This window comes from Lactuca serriola, chromosome 5, assembly GCF_051521515.1.
Source record: "Lactuca serriola cultivar US96UC23 chromosome 5, Lser_US96UC23_V15, whole genome shotgun sequence".
Lineage (NCBI taxonomy): Eukaryota > Viridiplantae > Streptophyta > Magnoliopsida > Asterales > Asteraceae > Lactuca > Lactuca serriola.
The window spans coordinates 310173001-310179552 of record NC_136412.1 but is presented as its reverse complement, the minus strand read 5'-3'; the positions used below and the strand labels follow the sequence as shown (position 1 = coordinate 310179552).

The following is a 6552-nucleotide window of genomic DNA, read 5'->3' as shown; positions in this document are numbered from 1 at the left end:
CATGTCATCGGAAACGGAGTTAACCACGCCTCTAGCTGTATCATTCCTTGGATTATGGTATTCTCTTGAATGTTTGGAGAATTCTTCTACTAATGTTTTAATGACAGCTAGTGCTTTCTTTGTGAGGGGTCCTTGGGAGTCTAGTAATTGCCTCGTTGTGTCGTTCATGCCATCATAAAAGATGGAAACCTCTTGTTGCACGTTTAGGTCGTTTTGAGGGAAATTTCTTATTAACCCCTTATATCTCTCCCACGCCTCATAAAGTGATTCTCCCGGGAATTGCTCAAAGTTAGCAATTGCTTTCTTCAATTTTGCAATCTTAGAAGGTGGACAAAACTGGTCAATGAACTCCTCGCGCATCTTTTGCCATGTTGTAATGGATCCGGAGGGTAAATATTTCAACCATTCCTTCGCGACTCCTTTGAATGTTACCGGTAACATCCATAGTAAAACAGTATCGCGAGGCACATTTGGCATGTGGAAATAGTCAGCAATGTCCATAACTTCTTCAATATGCTTGTAAGCATCTTCATGCTCCTTTCCATGGAATGGAATGTCTTTTAGTTGTGCGAGGATGTGACCCTTCAACTCAAAATTGGCGGTAGCTGGGATTGCAGGTTGCACGAGTCCCAGCCTGGTACCATCTCTTATGCGCTTCTTGTAATCTCCCATCAGTATGTCGGCGATGTCGGCCATATTATCTCATTGATCGAAATTGCTTTATTCACCAAACATGGATGTGTCGGACTCGATTTATTTTCCTCTTTGTTTGCGAATAATCAACTCCGGATCATCTACGAGTGGCTCTAGTGTAGAACCGGAGCTTCGGGTCATACAAACCTGAAATAAAACAGAAAAACAAGCGTAAAACGAAGAAAAACGAAGAATTTAAGAAACTATCAACAGAAGAATAAACTCGAAGAGTTTTCAGAATAAACTCGACGAGTTTAATGCAAAATTATAGAAAATTAATACGAACTGAAAACAGGTAACTTTATGCAAGAAAGATCTAACACAAAGGATCGATAATACCAGCAAACAATATAATTATTAGAACCGTTCCCCGACAACGGCGCCAAAAACTTGATGTGTTTAAAACAAACTAGTTTTAATCCTAACAAACTCAAATGTAAACAAACACATGCAGGCAGTGTACCTATCGATAGTAGTTTAGTTTAAGCAAGTAGGGTATCGAACACAGGGAACGATAACAATCAAATTAAATACTAGTATTACCTAATTAAAAACAATTAATAAAAGAGGGGGGGGTTTTCTCTAGTTTTCAAGACTAGAAACTTAATCAAGCACTTTAAAACTCAAACAAAGACAATTAACAACTAAGAAGAATAAGAAAGGACAACTAGATTCAATGATAAAAGAGACTTCTGTTAAGATTCAATTCACTTATTCCTATGGTCGATTTCGTGGCAAGTGCAATGAATTAATACATCAATGGTTACCGATTCCTAATATGATTGGGTTCATGTTCATTATTACCAATCCTTTAGTAGACAAGTTAATTCAAACACTGATCAAGTGATTAAATTAACAAGTTTCCTAGTGTTCAATTCGTATCAAGCAAGACTTATAATAATAGTTAATCAAATTTGTTCAATTCAATCAACTCATGTATAGATGTTCATCACACATGCTCACACATTGATTTACATATTTTATAGTTAACCCTAGTTTCAGATTCACTATTCCTAGGCATACAATCTTATATTCATAAAACTATATGAATCAAGTAATCAAGAAGATATTCATGCAACTCAATCACTTATTTGTTAACTAAAAATATTTATCATCAATACATAAGGATCTTTAATAAGCTTACAAAATGAATAACCAAATTAATATCAATTCAACCACTCAATCAAACCATGCTCATAAGATTATCTCATCGAAACAGAAGTAAAAAGCTTTTAGCTCATATCTACAGCAAGTAATAACCTAAAATCAAAATCTAATGATTTAAACATGGTTCAAAACAAAGATTAAGAAAAGAAGAATGATTATTTGCCTTTGGTTCTCTTTGAAATTGTCTCTTATGTTGAAATCTCAAAAATAGCAGCTCCAAGAACCCTTCTGATCTTCAAAAGTCACAGCTAGCCTCCAGTAAAAGTTAGGGTTCGAATGAGAAGAGTTTCTATATATAAATTTTGAAAACAACGTCAGCTCGACGAGTTTTTAAGAATAACTCGTCGAGTTTTTCCGATAATCCGCGTATACAGCGTGTACGGCAAGGCATCTTCGAATCTAGAATATTCTAATAAACTCGTCGAGTTTCTTCTTTTATTCAGCTTCTCTCTTCAATCCTTGATCTCTAAGCTTCCAATCACTCAATCCTCTTCCTTTTTCATCCAAGCATATCTTTTATTGCTGAAATTGAAATATTAAGCTAATTAAGTATCTTTTGTTCATAAAATGATATAAAATCAACAATAATTAATAAGATAATGAATGGTTTCTATGACTAAACAAGCCCATATCATGTTCACAACACCAGACTTCGAGGACGAAGTCAGATTCAAGTAAGGGAGAATTGTAAAATCTATTATTCAGGTAACTTTCCATTGATGTCCTAAATATGAAAATTGTTTGCAAAATCGGTCCCTTGACTCCTTATGAGAAAAACATGTGTGAGCCTTGTACGTTAGTCGTACTCCAGCATACATTGGGCATAAGTGGTTGAGGGTCAAACCCTAATTTTAGGGTTTGGACCCTATTTAAGCACCATTAATTCCTTAAGACTTCTTCTTTCATCATCCTCCAACTCTCATTTCGTCCATTTCTAACCCAAATCTCCATCGGTGGTGTTTTGAGCTCATTTATGTGTTTGGTGTCCATTGTGGAAGGATGGAAGCCATTGGAAAGCAAGAAAGTAACTCCAAGCTTGATAGATCTGAGTTTTACACCCCTTGAATAACCTCCAAATGAGCTGTCCTTTTGGACGTTTTAGAGTGTCTAGTGTGATAAAAAGGGGGATCTTGGTCCTTCTTTTCCTTCCATGCAAAGGTTTTGTTGTCTTAATGGATTAATGAGTTTGGGTTTTAGACTTTGGATCTTTTCTAGCCATAGGAAGTCGCAACGGTGGAAACTTTATGACTTAGAATGATGATTTGGACCTGGATATGAATTTTGGAACTTTGGCATAATGAGATACGAGCTTAATAGAAAAGAAAAGGTGGCGGCCTATTACGTCGGGCGTACTAGATGGTATGATATGCTTACCTAGTCAAGACCTCGTATCCGGATCAAGGGAGTGCACTATGATGGGTATAATGGTTGAGTACGTCGACCGTACTCAATTTGAGTTGACTCATTGCCTTTTTACCTTTGACCAGGATTTTCACTAAACTAGACCTAAAGGTATTTTGGGTATTTTGAGCTGAGTTTTGAGATTTGGTCACTGTTTGTTGCATAGGTGACCTGTAGAGTTGGTATTCGGAGAAGCGTGTTGTTCAACTATTTATCAGACTATGAGGTGAGTTTTTCATCACTATACTTGTGGGTCGAAGGCACCAATGCCAGCCCACTAGGTTATGTACCCTGGTATATAAGATATTGTTATGTTGTAGTGATCTGTTAAATCTATATCCTGGTATATAGGATGTTGCTATGCGGTAGTCATCTATAGATATGTCTGTTTGTTTGTTGACTGGTTATATGTTTAGTTGTTGCATATGTCGACATAGTGTGGTTTTTGGTTGAGGATTTAATGTTATGTGCATAAGACAACAAACAGGGCCATTCCAGTTCGATGACTGACTGGGCCAAGGCAGTCCAGTCTGATGATTGATTGGGTCGGGGGTAATCCAACCTGATGACTACGGACCTGAGCGTATTCCAGTTCGATGACTGATTGGGCTCGTTGCATATTGGCATTCCAATTCGATGACTGATTGGGTCGAGGCATTCCAATCCGATAACTGATTGGGTTGGTGGTAATCCAATCTAACGACTGATTGGACCCAACATCCATGATTGCATATGGTATATGTTGTGTGGTGGTACTTTTAGGGGGAGTCACTAAGATTTGGCTGACAGTTTTAGTTTTATGTTTCAGGTACTTCAGATGATCGTGGCAAGGTGAAGGCTTGATCATGCACATCATCTTGGATGTTATGAGATTATGACTTTGGGGTACTCTGATTCATATTAATGAGTTTTGGAAACTATGATTTGTAAACACTTATGGTTTTGGATTGGTTTCAAAAATGAAAAAAAATTTACATTGATTTTTGGGATGTTACACACTAGTTATCTTGTTTAGATTTCATAGTACTAATAATTAAAGAACAACTAATACAAAGATCATACAATTAAGGAACACATAATTATTTAAATATATTCAAACTATTAACGATATGATCTATTGATTTCTTGCCAATTGTCATAACAATCAATTGAAGCATAACATTGATAACTACTACTCTCTAATATAGTTAATGTCAATAATTAATATGCCTAACCCTTGGATTTGATCAATCTTTAGTCCTAACAGTTTAATGTTTATAAACTGATTATGATTCAAGTTAATGTAAAAATATCAGTCTTCTAACTACACATAACTCAATAATAGTTAATAAAAATCATAACTTTAACATGAAAAGCAAAGTGATCAATCAAACACAAGTATTAATCAAAATCACATAATCCAACTAACAAAATCAAAACATATTCACGAAGATTCATTTACATCTAGAACAAGTAAATGTTTTTACATCATAATCAGTACACTAAAGCAGAAAAACATCACCAAAAGATTGTGATACACCATCATCAAGCAAACCTAAAGTGAAATCTCGATGCAATTAGCGCTTGAATCCTCAAATCCTTGCTCCAATCGAATCTATAGCTTCAAAGTAGATACCTAAAGGGTTTCTGGACGTCAAAACGAAGTAAAGTCGCAACTATAGGGTGCCAAAGGTTGTAGCACGATTTGGGTTGGAAATCTCATGTTTTTATAGATCTAGTAACTCCACAGCATGTTAGAGGTCTCACCATGACGTGGTGGTCGATTTCCTTGTTGCACACAAACACATATACCGAGACATAATTTTTTTCGGCATTTTTGATCCACCATGGTGTGGGAACTAGAATTCCTTATTTGGAATAAACACAAAAGTCTTCTGAATTTTGTTTATTTTAAAGAACATCTTCAATTTCCTAAATCAGAGTTACGAGCCATTAGATATAACCAAAATACAGAAAAGAGGTCAATTTGTCCAACAATATCATTTTTGCATCTTTTTAAGCTCTGTTCTCCTCCTTTTTCATCCCAGCTCCCATTTTAACTATAATTGAACATTTCAAAGTATATTAAGTATCATATATCTTAAAATATAATATATTTACTCAAATGTATTAGGATAATGTCATAAAATACATAGTTAAATAAGGCAATATCAACATACATTTAACACTAGTATGTTGAAAAGAGTTTCGCTCAGACTTAAGAAATTGCTTATGAGGAAGCATTCTCACTGGTAGCTAAGAAAATGTATATTTAATTATTTGTTACCATTGTTGTCTCCTGTGTTTAAATAGTTGTAAAATGGATGTTTAAACAATTTTCCTTAATAGGAAACCTTTAAAGAATGTATGATACATCTTGAAAGGATTTAAACTTACAGAGTACCCAAACAAGGTGTGTAGGCTAGAAAAAACTATTCATAGATTTGAACAAGCATTGCATGCCAATAATTTGTTCTTCCATCAGAAGAGTCAAAGAGTGTTGTCTTTCTAGAAGTCAAGATGAGTTTTGAGTACATGTCAAAGCTAGTGGGAGTGTCATTGTCTTCCTGGTATTGCATGTTGATGACAATACTGCTCATAGGAAACATTGTTGTGACAACCCGAAATTTCCATTCTGTACTACATACCAAGTCAATAGAATTCAAAACAGTTACTGTTAATTTTCAGACTATTTGGGGTAAGTTTGAGTATCTGTGATTAACACTTTAGGAGATGCCAGGAGCGGGGATGTCCCAGGGTTTACTGTGCAACAATAAACTTTCATACTCCAAGAAATTGGAAATATATGACCCAAACATGGAGTTTGCGGTCCAAAACCCAAGGGGTATATATATGGTCCTTAACCATATTTATTCATTTGTTCCATTTCCAACTAGAGAAAAACCCGATTCTCTCTCAAGAATCTTCAGCTTTTCATTCCAAATCGTAAGTCCTTCTATCTAAGAGTGTTATATTGCTTGTTATGTGTCTTAGCATCAAGAAATCACAAGGAAACATTAAGATCAAAGATTTTACGGCCCAAGAACACCTTGGACCTTAAACCCTTCTTTAAGGGCCAAAAGTGTGCCCTAGTCCCTTCCTTTCCTTGTGAAACTAGTCTAGACTCATACCTTCATGTGTATGGGACTTGAAAGCACAAAAATACCATGGTCCCTAGGAGATTACGGCCGCAAACACAAAGAGATTTGGTCTTAGGGCCGTGAACTCCTCAAAGGAGGTAAAGGGTGCCCTAATCTCTTCCAAAGACTAAACCATCAAGTAGAAATACTTCTAAGGGGCATGTAAGGCTTC

The 6552-nt window shown here is 35.8% G+C and overlaps 1 non-coding gene across 1 annotated transcript; it reads left to right on the top strand.

Moving 5' to 3' along the window:
- Positions 1-205: 205 nt before the first annotated feature.
- On the top strand, positions 206-312 carry LOC145056166 (small nucleolar RNA R71). Its single transcript, XR_013685698.1, has one exon. It is a non-coding gene; the product is annotated as a small nucleolar RNA R71 (small nucleolar RNA).
- Positions 313-6552: the final 6240 nt, after the last annotated feature.